Source organism: Amborella trichopoda, chromosome 7 (genome assembly GCF_054954075.1).
Source record: "Amborella trichopoda isolate Santa Cruz 75 chromosome 7, AtrichopodaSantaCruz75HAP2 v2.0, whole genome shotgun sequence".
Lineage (NCBI taxonomy): Eukaryota > Viridiplantae > Streptophyta > Magnoliopsida > Amborellales > Amborellaceae > Amborella > Amborella trichopoda.
In genome coordinates, this window is record NC_142342.1 from 15,075,296 (window position 1) to 15,094,058 (window position 18,763).

Below are 18,763 nucleotides of genomic sequence, written 5' to 3' on the forward strand. Positions count from 1 at the left end.
GGTGCAAACCTGGCCAATTCAGTAAACTTGGCCTCGTACTGTACTACTGTCCAGTTTCCTTGGATTAATTCCAGAAATTCCATTTTTTTTCTCGAATAAAATCTGAGAAATACTTTTCATTAAATTCCTCTAGAAATACTTCCTAAGTCAATGGTTTATTTTCTTTGACCAATACTCCTTTTGCCATTCGCCACCAATGTTGTGCTTCACTTTCTAACATAAAAACTGCCAAGGCCACCTTCTTATCATCAGGACATTCCATAATTTCGAATATTTTCCCCAATTACATTATCCATCCCTCGGCTTCCAGTGGGTTTACAGCACCCTTAAAAGAAGATGGGTGCAATTTCTTAAATTGTTCGATATCACTCCCACCATTTCCTGTAATTGACTGCCTGATGAATTGTTGTTTTCCATCTGATGATGCATTAGAGCAACCATATTTTCCAAAACTTTGTGAATTCCTTCCATATTAGCTTCAGCTATTCTGGATCTTGACTTCGTCCCGGTCTGTACACGCAATAAATGTGATTTTAAGTACATTCTTTTTAAATTTTCTCAGAATCTTAAACATATTGCTCGATACCATAATTGTCACGCCGCAAGAATTTACAATACTGGTATTCTTGAGATGTGACAGTCAAAACATATATACATCTCATTGATCGGACAAATTTACAGTGGTGAATTCTTAAAAAGTAACAAAACAAAGTTTAAGCACAACTACAGTATCTTCCAAAGTTGATCCTGACGAGCACTCAAAATGAAACCGCAGTTGTCCTGAAAAAATGTTTACCATAATTTGATGAGTTTGGCTACTCAGTAAGTGATCATCATAATCCAAAAAATAATCATCATTAAAATATATCAATATTTTCAAAAAGGAGATCTATTAACAGAAATGCATCAACAGTTTCACTTTCAAAAAATACATAATTAGGTATAATCCAAATAATTGAAATGCATGTAACATTTTAATGGCAGTGCATAATTCAAAGGATTTCACAAAATACCCTACTGGTGTCCCAAGTAGGTCACCTATATACCCCATCAGCATCCTGATGGGTCCATTTAATCCCTATCGGCGTTCTAGATAGGTCCACTTAATCCCTACCGACGTCCCAGATAGTTCCACTTATACCTCACCGGCGAACCGGATGAGTCCACTTGCATACTTAAAGTATTTCTAAATCTCTTTAAATATTCGAAAGCAGTAATATCATGTACTCAACATATCACTGAAATCATTAATATGAATTTCACTAAAACCATTAATAACAGTCACTTTCAATAACATTTCAAAAATAACCAATCAAATATTTTGGGCTCAAATTTAGAAAGGTAGCAGTTCGTAAAGACATTCTAGCATAGTTGCTAATGTATAGAAAAACTTTTATAGAAATTCAAGAATACAGAATTATCACAATTTATAGGATGTCAATTCGCAAATAAACATTTCACAGACAATGCTATAATCAATTGCAAAAATATCAGTTTTCAGATAATAAGGCAGTCATTTGCACATGATTTTTACAATGTCTAAATATTCAAAAACAGTAGAAAGAAATCTCAATATTTTAGTAAAAGCGGAACTATCACATTTATTTCTAATAATTTTATTTCTAAAATTTTCTAACAATAGACAAGAAAAATAAATAAATAAATTTATTTATAAGATATTACAGCATTTAAAATTTCTAATATCATAATTTTATTAAAAAAATTATTTTTCAAAATAATGAGGTCGCTTGCGCATAAAATTTATCGCGCCTAAAATTCATGATAATAAGCATATATAATTATTTCATTTCATTTTTTTTAAAAAAAGGATTATTTTTCAAGATAATAAAGTCACTTACCTAAAATATTTGAGAGGGAGCTTCCGATAAAAATTCGGCTAAAGAGAGATCTCAAAACTTTCTAGGGTGGGAATCCTCACCTCTCCGAATTTAAATTCTTATAACATATAATTATATTATTTTATTAAGCTCCACTTCATACCTGAGGTGTTACCTTAATATTATGCGGGAGATGATTAAGGCCCACGTCAACTAAGGACATCGTAAGGGAAAGGAAAAAGCTTAAACCAAAAGCTTTTGAAAGTAATGATGGTCCCTAGGGACTATCATGCTCATATAGACCATCACGTATTAGAAGTTTCTTTTCTCTCTCTTTTTTTTTTTTTAAGGATTATTACAAAATCTCTACCAACTAAAAAAGTAGATATGGCCAAATCAATTCCTACAAACTAGAAAAGTCGAAGTAAATCTCTATAATTAGGAAAATGAGATGTACAATCGTCAATATCAGTTACCACCTTTGGGAAGGTTTTCTTAGGGAGAGAGAGAGAGAGAGAGTTGAGATGGGTTTTACATAACCAAAATGAAATGCGTAGAGAGAGAAAGAGGAGAGCAAAAATAGGCCGTCGAAAGTAACAAAATTTTGATGGAAGAGAGAAAGATAAACGTAGGTCATATGAAGAGCAATAAAAGAAAGGAAAAATTACATAAATATCCATTTTATTTTCCGTTATTATCAAAATACCTAAAACTTTATGTTATTACTCATATGTCCGTTTTTTTGACTTCATAATGATTTTTTTAAAACAAGATCGAATTACCCATTTTTGGTTTTTCAAAAACAAAAATGGGCCCAAATTCGGTTTTTGAAAAACTGAATATCAGGGCCTGCATCACACACAAGTTTCCAAATTATCTCTCTCGTGTTTCATCCTTGATTTTGGGGTTTTAGAAAAAGGAATATCAGGGCAACAAAATGTTGCAATTTTTGCAAGTTTTCTCTGTGGTGATACTTGGATCAGGCCATTGTTAGGGTAAAGTATTATCAGAGCTGGTTGGGTTGATGACGAACCAGATGGTTGTATCGATCAACCTTGGAAGAGAGAAGAGATAGAGAGTAGAGAGATCCTCCAAACCAGTGTAACAACTGCACTGTGTTTTCTAGTCTCTATGGAGTGGACACCCACCATGAAAGTAGAGCATTTCATATCAACTTGAGAGAGAGATTTAGTTGGGCATGTTTGGGTTTGAACAATTAATCTTCAGAGAGAGACTTTTCATTGGGCGAGTTTTGAACATTCTTGAGAGAGAGACCCTATGAACACTGGAAACTAAAGGGTTCACTGAGGAAAAAGGAGAGAGAGAGAGGGAGAGAGAATCATTGAAGAGGAAGTAGATAGAGCAAGAGTACAATTGGAGCACAAAGGATCACTAAACCAGAGATGTGAGCAGCTTTCTTAAAAACTAAAACGCCAAAATCAAGGATGAAACATGAGAGAGAGAATGTGGAAACTTGCATGTGATGTAGGCCCCCATATTCTGTTTTTCAATAACCGAATTTGGGCCCATTTTTATTTTTGATAAATCGAAAATGGGTAATTCGGTTTTTTTTTTTTTAAATAGTTATAAAGTCCAAAAAATGGACATATAGGTAATAACAATTAATTTTAGGTACTTTGGTGATAACATAAAATAAAACGGAAATTTATGTAATTTTTCCTAATAGAAATAATGTTTTTTTTAATGTTATTAGAAGAAAAAATATTTTGTAGGATATGTGCCCATTATGGACTACTCCACCTTTTCTAGACTATCAGGTTTTTTAAAGTACTCCCTCATGTTAGAGACCTGTGTAAGGCATATGTTTTAAATAAAATAAAATAAAAATCTGCTTTAAGAATATAATAATATTTTTTGTCATGAAAAATAAATTTAAATACAGGTTTCATAAGACTGTTTTTGAAGTGATTAGATATGCATCATAAAACCATCGAAGGGCAAAATGTATCATGTATATGATCCCATAGGAGCACACTATATGAATACTCCTAAGGGTTAGACACTTAGGAAATCATATTTTTTTAGAGAATAAAATTAAAATTTTTATCTAACAATATATTCACAAATTTCTCATAAGAATAAATCTATAATACAAACCCGTAAGCATAAGAATAAATCCATAATACAAACCCGTAAGAACAAAAAAGATTTCTTCTCACATTTTATTATGTTTACCACATAAAATCATAGTATGGATTTTGGCTAGATTTGACCTTGATTTTTGGACCCAATAGCACATTGATGGAGTGCATAAGTTCCGCATTGTACTAACACAACTATCGGGCATAAACCGAGTAATGTCGGATTGCCATCTACATAGTGCTTGAGCTTTGGAATCGAGTAACATCTATTGCCAGACCGCCTTTTGCAATTGCGAACCACACTTTGCATAGTATTGGAGCCATACTACCGCACCACATTTTATATAGTGTCAGAGCTTACTATTGAACCACACTTTACACAGTGCCTTACTGCTGGACAGCCAAATAACATCTATGGTTGGACTGCCCTTTGCAACTGCCGACCATACTATACACAGTACTGAAGCCCTATCACCGAACCACACTTACAGTGTTAGAGCCTACTATTGAACTGCACTTTAGACAGTGCGTTACTGCCTGACCGTATTTACACCACAGCCTCTATTTTGGTGGGATAGAGGAGAGAGACATGGATAAAGTAAAAGTTAGGAATGGCCATTTAGGTATTTTTTTATTATTTGATTGCAGGTATTTTACATAAAAAGTGTATTTTGAAAAAAAAAAAAAAAAGAGAAAAAATTAGCTCGGGCAAGATGCATTTTCTAATGTTCCCAAATTTAAAAGTTGCCTCCGGTCTCTAACCCTCGCCCCTCTTACAACCCTCCGCTCAGTCCTCTGTGCCTTAACGCCTAGCCCCCTCCCTCACAAACCCTAGCCCCTCTCTCACAACCCTCTCCTCTCTCGTAGCCGTGCCTTCACTCTCACCAGGCCTCCCTCCACTATCTCTCAATCCTCTGCGACTTCTCTCACAGACCCTCAAGCGAGGACCCCATACACGCTACCTCATCTTCTTCAAGCGATGATTCGAGGATTTATTTGCAGGCTTTCATCTTCTTCAACAAGGTATGGTTGTTTTTTATTTTTTATTTGCTGGTGTTCTTTTATGGTTTTTCTTCATCATAGTGTAAAGATTCTTCACCAAATCTATGAAGTGGCATAGATTTGAGGAAATAATTAGTACCTCCGAATCGCTTCCCAAAAGGAAGCCTCCGGAAGATGGGAGCATTGAATTGTGAATTAAACCCCAGATAATGAGTTCTGCAGAATATATTTCTGGAAATGTGATCTCTGTTTGGAATTTCAAAATAACTTTACCTGCAAACAACAAGATAGACCTACTTGCTAGCAATTCACAAAAAAAACCAACAAAAGATTAAGGTAATTCTCTAGGGAACCACATAGAATGGTGTCATTGAAACAAATCGAGGTAATTCTCTAGGGAACCACATCGAATGGTATCATTGAAACAAATGGAGCTACTAAACTGATACAATACATTAGAGCTCAAAATTTTCTCAATTTGCCCCAAACAATCACAACATGGTTTATTTCTTCAAAATAACTTTCTCAATGACGTTTAGTTACTTAAAATGAAATAATGAGTACTTTATCAAGGATATTGGAAACTCTTATCAAGATGGTTTATCGACTCAACATGGTTTTCATTGTCAGGTTTATTGACTGAGAACTGCAACTCAAAATAGTTTTTATTATCAGGTTTATTGACTGAGAACTGCAATTCTGTTTTCTTCCGTGATGAACTCATGCCCCACCATTATTTTGTTTAATTTTATGCTGATTTTTATGTTATTAGATGGTCTACCTTCAAAATTATTTTGTTTAATTTTATTCTGATTTTTATGTTATTAGATAGTCTACCTTCAAAGTTATGGTTTTTATGTTATTAGATGGTCTACCTTCAAAGTTATGGTTGGTAGATTGCGAACTTCAATTAATAAATGTCATAAGCTACATGTGCTTAGTCTAGACTACATAGTCATAAGCTACATGTGTTTAGTCTAGACTACATAGTCATAAGCTAGCTGTTAGCATTATCAACAACAATAATCCTTGCAGGGAATCTTGACTACATGCTGCTAGCTGTAAGCATTATATGTGATTTTTTGTTAGAGTCAAAATGGATTGTTCGAAAAGTGAAGTTTTAGTTGAAAAACCCAAAAAATATTTTAAGGGGAGAAATCATAAGTGCTTTTTCTATTTTTTCTTATTTTATTGAGTATAGAAGCACAAATTTGCTCCGTAGAAATTTGTTGCTTTTTGTTTTTTTTGTCTTGTTGGTTTTGTTGTATGGGTTAAGCATACAAGCACAATTTGCTTTGTAGAAATTTGTTGCCTTTTTTTCTTATTTTTTTCTGGTTTTTTCTTATTGATTATGTTGTTGGCTTTGTGGCTGGTTTTGTTGTTAGGGTTGTGCATACAAGCACAATTTTCTCGGTAGAAATTTGCTGTTTTTTTTATTTTTTATTATTATTTCTTGATGGTTATGTTGCTGGTTTTGTTGTATTGGTTTCACATACAACACAATTTGCTCTGTAGAAATATGGATTGCACATTCAAGCACAATTTGCTCTGTAGAAATTTGTTGGTTTTTTTTTTTCAATTTCTTGCTGGTTTTTAAAAATGTGGGTATGACTTATCAAATACTTCCTGACTATTGTTTTGGTCTCCTCAAGTCCTTGAACAGATAAATTTCATATCCAAAAAAAAAAAATTTGACATGCTTTTACCATATCTCAAAGAGGCCTCTTGGACTCACAGGGCTGCTTACTGGTTCAACCATTTCCAATGCAACCTCCCAACCATTCCTTAACATTGCAGCCACTTCTCTCATGAATGGCTCACTACCTCTTTCAACAAGCACACTCTCACCACCTTTGCAATCACAAACCTCCTCCTTCAGCACATCACCAACCACCTCATCTAACAGCTCCATAGAGCCTTTTAACATTCCCCGCCTCTCTAGTGCATCTGCTTACTGATTTCTCTATGTTTATAGCATTCATTTTTTATCTCTTTTGCTATGCTGAGTTATTTTGTATCAGGCTATTATTCTTTGGCAATGATGTGTGTTTTGGGCATATAAACCACTATCATTTCTTTGCATCAATATTGGTTTCTCAGCGTATGAATTTGAGTTGGGCTTGAACTTAATCAATATGTAAGATAGATGTGAGTACCAGTTCGTTCTTCCAAAATCCATGCAACCACTAGAAGAAACTAATTTGGTCAGTGAAGGATTTGGAATTTATTGATGTCTTGAGAATCAATATATGGGTTTTTGTTTTTTACTGCAATTTCTGCCATGAAATTTATAGTCTAGAAACGTATTGGCAATCCAAAGGTAGTGACAGGAGACAGCTAAGGTTACAAGTATTTTAATGGAAAATATTCATTTTAATATTTTCCATGTATTATATTATTTTAATATTTTTCTTCTTGAGTCTGGAAATGGTTACAAGTATTTTAATGGAAAATATTCACTTTAATATTTTCCATGTATTATATTATTTTAATATTTTTCTTCTTGAGTCTGGAAATACTGGGTTCTTGATATAGGTTCCAGGTATTTTAATGGAAATAATTTATTTTAATATTTTTATGTTATTTATTGAGTCTATGCAGTTTTGGGTTGCTGATATTCAATGAGATAGAAGGTTTTTGGGGTCTGATATTTCTTTATTTTATTTACTTTTTAATTGTGATTTTAGGGGTTTTATTATTGTGGGGCCTTGGATAGGCTGGAAACAGCAGGGATTGATCTTCTTGAAACTGTAATTATGGGGTCCAGTTTCAGTAATTCACAAATAAAACATGGCCACGGAGGCTGTTAATTTTTTTACTCCTTTTGTGGCCCTTGTTTATTTTGTTGGGAACTATTCATTCCTTTGAGTACAGAGTGGAATTACATGGGCTTTGGTTACTGTAAACCTAATCATTGAAGCAGATAAAATTCAATTCAAGGATACTGTGGAGATTGCAGGATCAATAGTATCAATTGATTTATCATTGCTTGCCTTTCATAATTCTCATTTAGTTGGCACAAAACTATGTAATTTGTACCATTTGTGTATTGATTGATCTATCATTGCCCTTATGCCATTTTTTTAGTTTCTGGTTGATTACTTTGAAGGATTAGAAAATGTTTCTTTAAAAAAATTGTGAAATATGCCTTATATTATCCCATCCATTGGTCAAACTAAGATAACTTCATAGGTATATATGACGATCTCTATTGTAAAATGAAGTGCTTGGATGCGACTCCTCTTATGGCTCACGAGATTTCCCCATCATAACGAGTATCCCTGGCTTGCTTAAAGCTAATTCGTTGTGAAAGGGTAACAATTTGCATCTTTGGCTGTGGTGTGATGTGGATGCACCACAAATAAATACCCACAATGGAGATGGATTTTGGACCTGAACATAGGGGCTCAAATCCTTATTTTCTTCCACATCCATAATCATGGAGGTGAGGAGGATGGACCTATAAAGTTTTGCGACTTGTAATCCATTTCCAAGGTGGTTTTTAAGGTGCATCTGCGTGGAACTATGGTCTTGCCATGACCTACCCTTTTCCCAAATGGAATTGGACATGCACCATGTGTGAGTAGGCAAACCTTTAAAACAGGGCACAACTTCACACTTGTTTAGTTGTGCTTAGTTGTGCATTTTATGCCTACTTATGGGTTCCTATTCATCATGGGGTGACGTATGCTTATGCCTATTTCTTAAGTCTCACTTTAGATATCCTAAAGTAGGGATTGATGTTGAAGGCATGCTTCTTCACTTTACTATATGCTTGGTGATATGGGTTGAATTTTTTATATACTATCTGTATTAGAAATCTGATTCAAATATACAGTTAATTTCCTGGAGTTGTGATTTAGGTTCATAAAAATCACATTCACCAATAGATTACTCTAATGCATTGGAGTTCATTCATCAATAGATTACTCTAATGCATTGGAGTTCATTCATCAATAGATTACTCTAATGCATTGGAGTTCATACACACATGCACACAGAGGGAGGGAGGCATAGTATAGCTGTTAAACTGAGAAATAAAGTGAATTTTGGTTGATTGCTAGAACCCAAAGCAAGTGTATAATGTAAAAAGATTCCACGATTTTCCTTTTTAAAATTTTAAAATCCATGTAATTAATTTTTTCCTTTTTTCAGAAATAATATATTTTTATCTAATTTAGTTCAAAGTTTTGATCTTTTACTGACTTAGGTTTTAAACATGGCTCATATATCCTTTGGAGCCTCAAGGTCCTTGCCTGTTTTTCTTATATGTGTATTGCTTCCCCATAAAGCAAGGGCTTGGTGCTTCAAACTAACAACATGTTAGATCAGCAGTGTAAAAGTAAGCAATTCCAGTTTGATAGGTTCACAGTACGACTACCCGCTGCGTTGTAATTCGATGCATCACAGTTTGCTCACTTACGTACATAACCTTGCCCCTGACAGGGCTGTAATGTCTAGTAGCATTTCTGATGAAGTCCTTCTTTGCACAAAAACTTCAGGGCAGGCATTCAGGCCTTCAGAGGTGTTTTTCAGCCTAGTTTGCTGGCCTTTAGGGCTGGCATGATGTTTTTTATTGTATGAGTTTGCATCGATTTCATTTTCTACATTTTCCAACTGTGGATATTTATTTCGTTCCTCCATTAATTGTGCAGGCTCATGCTGTTCTGAAACCTTTTTCTAGTTTTGTCATTTTGCAGTCACTTTCTAATAACTGGGTGTCTTTTGACCCTTCATTGTGTGGTTTGCGTACCATAACACATTTTTATTTTATTTTCCTTTTGGAGCCTTATGGGACAAAAGGTAAACGCAACTTTGGATTTTCTTTATGGCAGGTTGAAGCCTCGCTTATTTGTCTTGCAATTCTTATCATTATATTGGTGTCTTACACTCCTTACCTACCTCATCTCTTTGCTACTACTGCATACAACAGAGAGATGTTTTTCCATTGATCATGCAATGATTTAAAAGATAGTCAAAGATTATGACTCTAGAACTTATTGGGTAAACCCTAACCAAACTCATTAAATGGAGGCCTGACATTTGATGGTGCTGGTGTACTCAAAGTAGCAGCTCAAGTACCTTACAAGTACACTATAAGTGGAATTGTCTTTGGAGTTCTGATTATGTTCCTTCATTCCCTTCTTGTGAATGTTTGTAGTTGTCTGGAATACTCTAAATATGTGTTCCTCAGGTATATGTCAATTAACAGGGAAATCATTGTTGGGATGTTAGAAGTTAATCTTGTTTACTACTTTCTTGTTACTCTTCTTTAAGCTATTCCATCACATTTCACTTACTGAATAATCACCTATTATTAGTGAAACTTTGATTTCCTTCATTCTCTCCCTAAGCCTCTCTCTGTAACTGCTTCCTGTAGATAACATGGGTATTTAGATGTCTAGGCCCAATTCTGCCTCCAAACGCTGGAGCACAAAACCGGATAAGGTTGTCCCTGTGGGTGCTGCTGCCACCAAAGGTCGTCCCTGTCGCTGCTGCTTCCACCAAATGGAGCACAAACCCAACTAAGGTCATCTCCGCTGCTTCCGCCACCGCCGCTGCTGCTGCCACCGCCGCTGCTGCCACCGCTGTCGAATGTTTGCCCCCTAAGGTCATCATCACCATCAACAAACCCTGCTCAAGGTCGTGATCACCATCAACTGCCCTGCTAAGGTCATCATCACCGTCAACTGCACCTAACAGAGGCATGTTCTTGAGAGGAAAGTTCCATCAAGCAATTGCCTTTTGGTTGAATCAATTGAGAAATGGATGCCCCCCATATATTATAACTCCCTCTATCCTGGTTGAATTACTATGGAAACATTGCCGTATAGAAAGGCATAGAATGAGCGATGGAGGTCTTAGATGAATTGGAAATCAAGGGTTGTTATGTTGACGTAGTTCTGTATAATTCTCTTATTAGTTCTGCTTGTACAGTGCTAGTTTGACGATGTTGGGATGTCCCTTTATGATTTTGTTATCGAGGGGGTTAGAGCCCAACGCGATAACGTTCAACACTTTGCTCCATTTTATTTGTATCCTTGGCAGATGGCAAGAGGCTGAAGAACTTTTCCCTATTATGGACCAAACTTCAAATACCCCAACTATGGTTACTTAAATATATTGATCACTAGCCTGAGCAAGTTTGGTCCATAGTTACCAGAATCTCTTTATCGATCTTGCGTTTTCGGTTTCGAAATCCGATTTCGTGTTTTCGTTAAAAAATCTTCACGGAAACCGTTCTTTGGAACCAATGAAACTTGATTCCTTAATTTCGGAATCTCGAGTCGACACATCTTTAAAACTATTTTTCGGAATCAAGGAAACTCGATTCTTTAATTTTAAAATCTTGATTTAACACATTTAGAAATTTGAAGTCGTTAATTGTGGGTAGATATTTTCAAATATATCGAATTTGGATTTCAGCGATGATTAAATCTTGATTCCACATCAATTGGAGTAGAAATCTTCTTTGGACTGTTTCTAGTAGTTGTCGGGTTTTATTATTTTACTTGTGCCTGGATGGCTTTTACTTTAAATTTAAATATAACTGATAAATACAATAGATACAATTAAAAGTAAAACTATGGTGTAGATATAATCCGATTGTCTCTATAATAATAGAGTTGAAAATCACTATTGAGAAATATTTGTCTTTTGTATATAATGATCATAAGTTCAATGGTCAACACAATCATTTTAAAATTTGAGAAACCTTTTAATATATGTTCTAAAGTTGATGAGGTTCAAGATGTGCTTGTTGTTTCATTCTTCATAAAAATGAAATCTCGATTTCTAGTAGGCGTCGTTAAACGCATTATATAGTTTATATTATTGTAAATCTCGATATCAAACTGGCATGGATCTTTGATCCATATACTTCAGAAATTTGATTCCAAATATGTTAAATTCATGATTTGAAACAACATATTTCTGTTCCCCATATGTCAGAAACTCGATTTTATAGATGTCGGAAACTCAATTCCACATGTTAATGAATCTTGACTCATGGAGTGTCGATTTCAGGGGGATGGAGATTTTGATTCCTAGGACGGATCTCGATTCCAAGGACGGATCTCGATTCCATATGTGGATGAAACTTGGAACTATTTCGGTTGAAGCACAATTATCAAAAATTAAGAATCTCGTTCCTAGCGATTCCTATTGTACGGACAACGATTCTTAAGACAAATCTTCTAGTCGGCTGCGATTTCGGTTCTTAAAACAATTTGGGTTCCCAGACGTTTCCAACAACTATGGTCTGGTCTATTGGATCGGGCAATTGATTTCTTGGCTCAAATGGTTTATCAGGGACGCTCACCAGACGTAATTATGTATAATACCTTTTTAGGTGCCATGGGCAAAGACCTTTTTAGGTGCAATGTGTAAATAGGGTGTGATGGATGATGCCTTTGATGTACTTTATGTTTTAAAAAGCAAGGATGTTTCTCTTGTCCAAGTTATATATAATATTGTAATTGATGGTTTGGTGAAGGAAGGTGGTATGGGAAAAGCTTTAGGGTAATTAGGTAAGATGATTGTTGGGTATACTTCAGTAATATATAACACAAAGTACATTTTAACGAACCCTCAATAATGATTGAGGTGATTATGAGACAATGGTTAATGCACGCTCGATGAATGTCTTAATAATAGATAAGCCTGACGAATCCAGAAAACATGCCTTTGGTTGGGTATGTTTTTAATTCTCATATGAGGGTAAGTGTATTCTAACCAACCCTTGATAAAATGTCAATTTAGAAAGTGTTGAACCGATGCTTGATAGAGGGAGTAATACGAGCACATGTTTTAAACCGACGCTGGACAAGCAGTAGTTTTATAACGAACGTTGGATAGGTTGTCTTAGCTGACATTGGATGAAAGACGAATGAGCTGAACAAGCTTAGCCTTTGAAGATATATTTTGGATGATAAAAATGTTTCCTAGTCCTTATATAAGACTAAGTGCGTTTTAAGGAATGCTTGATAGATTGAAGATGTCAAATAGACAACAAAGTTGGTAATGCACACTGGATAACTGTCTTAACAGACAGTCTCTAAGATACGAGCTTGATTCTTGATAACACTTGCTCATATATGCTCCATGATATGAAGATATGATATGCATGATTCATGATATGAAGGCCCTAACATGCCTTCAAAACCCTGACTTGTCAGTCTGCTTTTATATGTTCTGACTTACAACCAATAACATATATGATAGTTCGTCAGTTAAGCATTTTCAAGTTTAACTACTGTTAATGATTAGATATGAAAGCCATCTCATTGTCAGAAAGTTCTAGGATATATATATTCCTAAGGCCCGATATGCTTATCCATGTGATATATGGAGGAATCTGATGCGGTTTGATATACATATTTCTTGAATCCGTCGTTAGTTACGCATGTGCATCATAACATAAGGTCTGTAACAAGAGATTATAAAGACGTTTTAATTTGAGACGAAACTCTGAGATACATATACTCCCATGGCACATGGATGCCTCTCTACTGGATATTAGAGGAGTTTTGGGTGAGAAACGATATTGACTATTTTAATCCATCATTAATTAAGAATATAAGATTTTAACAGATAGTGCATAAAAGAAACCTTGCAATATGTTGATATGTTGAGGTAAATCTTTGAAGGTATACATGTTGAGACCTTATATGCCTTGATGTCCAGGAGTGATGTAACTTGGGCAATATTTGGACTTGGCTTAACCCATGTCCATATTCACCATTAGTTAAGAAATGCCTTGATTGACACCGCATAACCTCATGTTTTGGAATTTAGCCAAGACTCTCAAGGGCTAATGTTTGAGGCATCATAGCCCTCATCTTGAAGTTTCGTATCGCCTGGAGGTGAATTCGTTCATTATCCGCATAGCCTGGTAGTTAAAAGCCTTAAATGCTTCATGCTCCGTGCATTATAACCAAGACGACACCCGGTCACTACAAAGAGGGTTTCTCTCTTAATATGAGGAGTTTTCTTATGAGGCCAGGACCACTGGATTCCTGACTCATGCTTTAACACTTTTAAAAGGAGTGGCATTAATTGATTTGTATACAGAAGAGGTTGCATTCACAATTGACTGTTATTGCTGAGAGTTGGACCATCGTGTTCTTCTATGAGCCATCTGTCAATATTCCAAATTTCATGATCAAAGGACTAGCCGTTTGAAAGCGGTTGAGGAAATATGGAAGCATGTTGCAACTGCTCTGTATAGCTGAACTTCCGGGGGATGGAAGAAGGATATAACAAATTTCTTGATTTTGCTCGTCAGAGGATTTTGCTGAATCTAGAGCCTATGAATTCAAAATTGCATAGCATAAAGGATAAGCATTGACTAAAAACAAGTGGTTATCATCAAGAGATGTTTGTGCGCATATAGATATATTCAAATCATACGATCATCATTAAAAAACAATGAGATAGGGATGCGTGATCTGCAGTTCCGTGATTTTAAAGAGAAGATAAGAGATGAAGGGTGCATATTAAAGAGATAGCATATGCATGATTATCCGTAAGAGATTATGGCTTATCAATATAAGAAAAAAGGATAAAAACCCATCTCTCGATGGGAGAAGGGTTTGCATTTTTAGAGGGTTCTCATTCTTTTCAAGAGAGACGCTTTTAGCTCGCATCTAAGAAAAAGTTAGCATGTCACGAGGAGTGGACCTGCTTGAGTTTGCTTCTGTGAGAACAGATAAAGTGATTGATATACACCAAGTGAAGAAGAGGCAGTCCCATATATAACTGTACTTCGAGAGTAATTAATAGAGATAGAGAGAGAAAGATAGTAATTTCCTGCAATCCACTTGAAGCCCGTTCTCGAAGGAAGACTAGACTTGAGGATTAGTATCCCTGCATGCAATCACATGTATAAAGGCCAATATGCCTTTTGATATTATTCACCCTTTTAATATGTCTGTATATTCTCTCCCTTAGAAACAAATGTATAGATTTCAATGCTAGAATCAAGGGTATTTGGCCTATTTTCCATTTCTTTGGCTAATGTAAATTGAGGATTAAACATCCGAAATTGTTCCGTTCCTAGTATATGATATGAAAAACCTGGTTTCTATGATATAAAATGCATGAGTAACTTTGACCTTGAGTGTGATGTCCTCTGGTCACTTGTTTGCAGTCTAATGTTTATTTAAACATTTTAATTAATCTAAGCATTGCATTTTCAGAGTGTCCAATGATTAAGGCAAAAATTGAACCTGATGAAATCACTTATACTTTGTTAATTGGTAGGCTTTGTAGGACTAATATGGTGGAGGAGGTTGTGAACATGTTAATGGAGATGGTAATGAAAAAATTTAGGCCTCGAATTGGTACTTATAATACAATGATTAAGGGTTTGTGCATTGGGAACAAGGTGGATGCTGCTATAGATATACTGGATATGATGGTTTCTAGGTGGTGTAGGCCTAATGAAGATCGCAGAGCCTGGATTTTCTATCCCTTCACTTTTAGAGAGAGAGTACACATTTTTCTTGTTGTAAACATTTTCTATCTGGCTTCTCATTTTATAGGGAGAAGAAGGGGTAACCATTGTATTTCTCCAACAGGTCTCTGAGAAATGAAATGGTTCCTTGATATCCAACGTGTGTCTGAGAAAATGAGGGGTTACGTTCATATGGACGTTAAATCATATGACCATTGGATATATTTGATTCCCACAAATGTAGGCTAAGATACGTAAGACCTCATAACCATATATGTCAACATCTCCCACTTGGCTATGACGATCGAGTATAATAAGTCACATGCATACTCCCACTTTTGAGTATGACCTATAAAAAAAATATCTTGTCTTGAGGTTTTCTCACGCAACTATGGATATGCATCTCATAACAAATGTCTATCATGAGGATTTTCACGCTAATGCTGATTTTTCACTCATGAAAACTGTCCGACTTAAACATTTTTAAGTTCTATTAAGCTAGTGTGCTTAGACAATACCCTTTGTTAATGGATCAACGATCATATATGATGAGGGCAATCACTAACGGTTACTTCATTTTTCTCAACTACATCATGAATGTAGTAATATTGGACATCTATATATCTTCCTTTGGAGCTATTTGCTCCACTTTCAATTAATTTAATTGTGGCTTGTTTATCACAAAATATTTAGATCGGTCCGTCGATTATTTGCACTTTCAAGTCATCTATGAAGCGCTTTATTTAGACGGCAAAAGTACAAGCAGTGCTACATGCAATGTATTAAGCTTCCTGTTTGTACCTAGCTACACACCCTTGTTTCTTGCTGGTCCAAGAAACATCTGCCCCTCCTAAGAGGAAAATATGTCATGAGATAGACTTACTATCATCCTTATCCGCAGCAAAATTTACATCGCTTATCTGCTTGAAAACACAATTTTAGATGCTTTGTTCCCTTAATGTAACTTAGAATTCCTTTTACTGCTTTTCAATGAGTTATGTCTGGATTACTTTGATATATACTAACAAGTCCTACGGCATAACTCAAATTTGGCATTGTACATCTTATTGCATATACCAAGCTATCAATAGCTTGTGCATGAACGTTAGGCTTTTCTTATCCTTTTACTGGTCAATCTTTCTTAGACAACTTTGATCCCTTTTCAACTGGAGTAGACAATGACTTATAATTTTTCATTTGAAATCTTTGAAGAACCGAGTCAAGATATTTCTTTTGGCTCAAGCACAACATTTTTAACTTTCTATATCTAGTTATTTTTATGCCTAGATATATCTTTCATCTGAAGAAAACCATGATTTAGTCTTATCAATCATTTCTAAGTAATTTCCAGCTATTATGATATCATTTATATATAATGAGGGTATTGTGAATTTACTCCCACTCTTCAAAACATGCATACAATGGTCCATTCTATTTATTCATATCCCATATGTTGAAATGTTAAGTACCATTTGTATTGAATATTCTTTTCAACCATATAAAGAATATCGTTGCTCGCCACTTAAAGTGGCATACACCTATTTTTTGGTAGGGAATCTTTTAAAGGGTTTGGACCCTAAAAAATTGACTCACAACTCACTTGAAAATAAAATAAAATTTTCTTTTTAATAAGGACAGGGCATCCATTAGTTGAGAACCGCATAGACTACTTGAAATTTTTTTTCCAAAACTTCTAGCATGGTGCATGATAGAACCAGGCAAGCCATCAATCACCCACTACAACCTAGGATATTTTGGGGTGTTAGTTGGCTGGGCGGATGCTGCTAGTCTGCCTTATGGGTGGAGCCGATATGCAAATTTCAGCGTCTGTATCATAAACCAGACTGATGGTAAGGCCACGAAAAGAGAAGGCAGTATCCTCTCCTTTTGCCGCACTGCATCTACAACAAAAGCATGTCAGGTAACACTAGTACCCAGAACTGCAAAGGAGCATCCATATCATTATTAATATTATTATTCGTATCACTTACAACTTTAGACGCATTACCTGAACAGCGAGTAGAAGATCACCCTTAGAATCATCAAATTATGTAATTTTGACATTATGAGTGTGGCAGTCACATTGTGCAAATAAATGGAATAAGCTATGTTTGCTGCATGCATGCTTACACACATGCAATCGTATATATTAAGAAGCTATGTTTAGTGACGAAATTGCTTTTCCTCCTCTTAAGGTACTTCTACGAACAAGAGCAGTTAGTCTTTTTATTATAATCTAATACACGTAAAAACAATCAGCCTCAGAAGCTGAGCCAATAACAATGCCCTACTTTATTTTCTTCCTTACAATTTTATTCTTCAGAATAATTTTAGGTACATAGAAGAAGATTAAGCTCAAAGAATCAATAATTCACAAAGAAAATGCAATGTAGTAGAACGTGTGTTCACTAAAGAATAAAACAAAAACAAAAAGTAGGGAAGATGACACAGAAGCAGTAGTGCTCACATAAGACCTTAGAGAATTTAAAATCAATGGCGAGAAAATGAATAGAATAAATTCAAAACCAGTTAAAAAATCCCCTTGCTGCATCTAATGTTGTACATACATGTTACTTGATTACTGAAATTGTCAAGAGAGTTCCTAAAAACATGTCAGACACCACAAAACCCATGAACGACCTCTTTAGGTTTTTATTTTATTTTATTTTTAAATCATTTCATGGTGATGTATCCCAAAGCATCATCCCCTTAAAGTGCTAAAAGCCGACTCCCATTTGTCGATGATAACTCTAGATCACCTTCTAATCAATCTTTTGATACCGGCGTAAATCTTTAAATAAATTAATATATATATATGAATAAGCTGAGAGGATTCTTCTCTCTCAAGCCAAGGTCACGTCTCAAGCCAAGCCAAAGGGCACATCTCAAGCCAAAAGCCAAGCCAAGGGGCACGTATCAAGCAGAAGGGCACGTCTTAAGCTTAGTCGTTTGGGGCTAAAGCGAGTTTCGACAATGGGTTTTTGGGCTGTCAGGATTCTGATGATTATTTGGTTTAACCGATACACCTGGTGCCAATATCAGGAGAGATTTACGCGGAATCCAAATTCACTTGGGGTGCAATATTTTGGAACTGATAAAGGTGCAATATTTGGAGAGATAATTGCAGTGGAGTCACGTTGTAGGCTTTATCCTCATCTTTATCCTCACGCACTGCTTACCTCAGATGCATCATCGTTTATCGAATTCCTATAATTTTGCACTTCAAGCAACTCTCTTAAATTAGAGTAAATATTATTCTCAAGTATATGATAAACACATGAATCAGATACCTCTATAATTAATTAGATTTGCCACCAACTAGGTCATCACCTAATAATACATGCATATCTGTGTAGTTGAATCGC

General features: G+C 35.3%; 1 long non-coding RNA gene across 2 annotated transcripts; it reads left to right on the top strand.

The window, feature by feature from the left end:
- Window positions 1–4,140: 4,140 nt before the first annotated feature.
- LOC105420022 (uncharacterized) lies at window positions 4,141–11,061 on the top strand. 2 transcript variants are annotated; one of them, XR_016059135.1, is made up of 2 exons: window positions 4,141–4,963; window positions 10,323–11,061. It is a non-coding gene; the product is annotated as an uncharacterized LOC105420022 (long non-coding RNA). The 2 variants fall into 2 exon arrangements; XR_966415.3 differs by having other exon boundaries at window positions 4,536–4,963; window positions 10,340–11,061.
- The last annotated feature ends 7,702 nt before the right edge of the window (window positions 11,062–18,763 follow it).